We start from the raw sequence: 947 nt of genomic DNA, 5'->3' as shown, positions 1-947 counted from the left end.
GTTTGAACAAACTAAAGGTTTATTTTATTTCTTAGATTAGGAATAATTTATTTTTGTTGCTACAGAGTCATTAAATCTTGAGTCCTTTATTCCCTTTTCAAAAAGAATTTTTCAAAATTATTATTTTTATCTATCAATTTTCAATTTTTTTCGTGAGTTTAGTGTTTTGTTTTAAGTTTGGTGTCAATTGCATATTTTATATTTTCCTTTAATTTTCGACTTTGTGTTCTTTGTTCTTCATTGATCTTTAAGTTGTTCTTGTTCATTTTTCTTGTTTGATCTTAAGTTTTTCTTGTTCTGTGTCTTTTCTTGTTTTTCTTGTGCTTTTTCAAAACATTAACTTTCAAAAATTTATACTTCTATCCATAAATATAATACATCTTTAAAATCAACACTGAAGTTACTGCCCAATTGGCTGGAGCATTAGTAGTTGTTCTTGATAATTGGGTATCTTCTTTGGAATCTTTTTCAAAAATAATTTTTCTTTGATTGAATCTTGTGCCAAACTCTAAGTTTGGTGTTTCCTTGTTAATTTTTCTTTAATTTTCGAAAATTTATCTTGGTTTTCTAAAAATTTTAAGTTTGGTATTCTTTCTTTTGTTCTTGGTGTTCTTGTGAATCTTCAAGGTGTTCTTGAGTCTTTCTTGTGTTTTGATCTTAAAATTTTTAAGTTTGGTGTTCCTTGGTGTTTTTCCTCCAAAATTTTTGAAAATAAGGAGCATTGGATCTAAAAATTTTAAGTCTTGTGTTTTTCTCTTTCATCATAAAATTCAAAATTCAAAAAAAAATATCTTTTCTAACTAATTTTGAACTACATTTTCGAAAAATTTTATATAAAAATTTAGATTTCAATTTCAAAATATTTTTAATTTCTTTTATTTATTTCGTTTTTATTTTATTTTATAAAATAATTTTTTTTTATAAAATAAATAATATCAACATACATA

The sequence above is a fragment of the Arachis duranensis genome, unplaced genomic scaffold (genome assembly GCF_000817695.3).
Source record: "Arachis duranensis cultivar V14167 unplaced genomic scaffold, aradu.V14167.gnm2.J7QH unplaced_Scaffold_343483, whole genome shotgun sequence".
Classification (NCBI taxonomy): Eukaryota; Viridiplantae; Streptophyta; class Magnoliopsida; order Fabales; family Fabaceae; genus Arachis; species Arachis duranensis.
Note: the sequence above shows the minus strand (reverse complement) of the source record.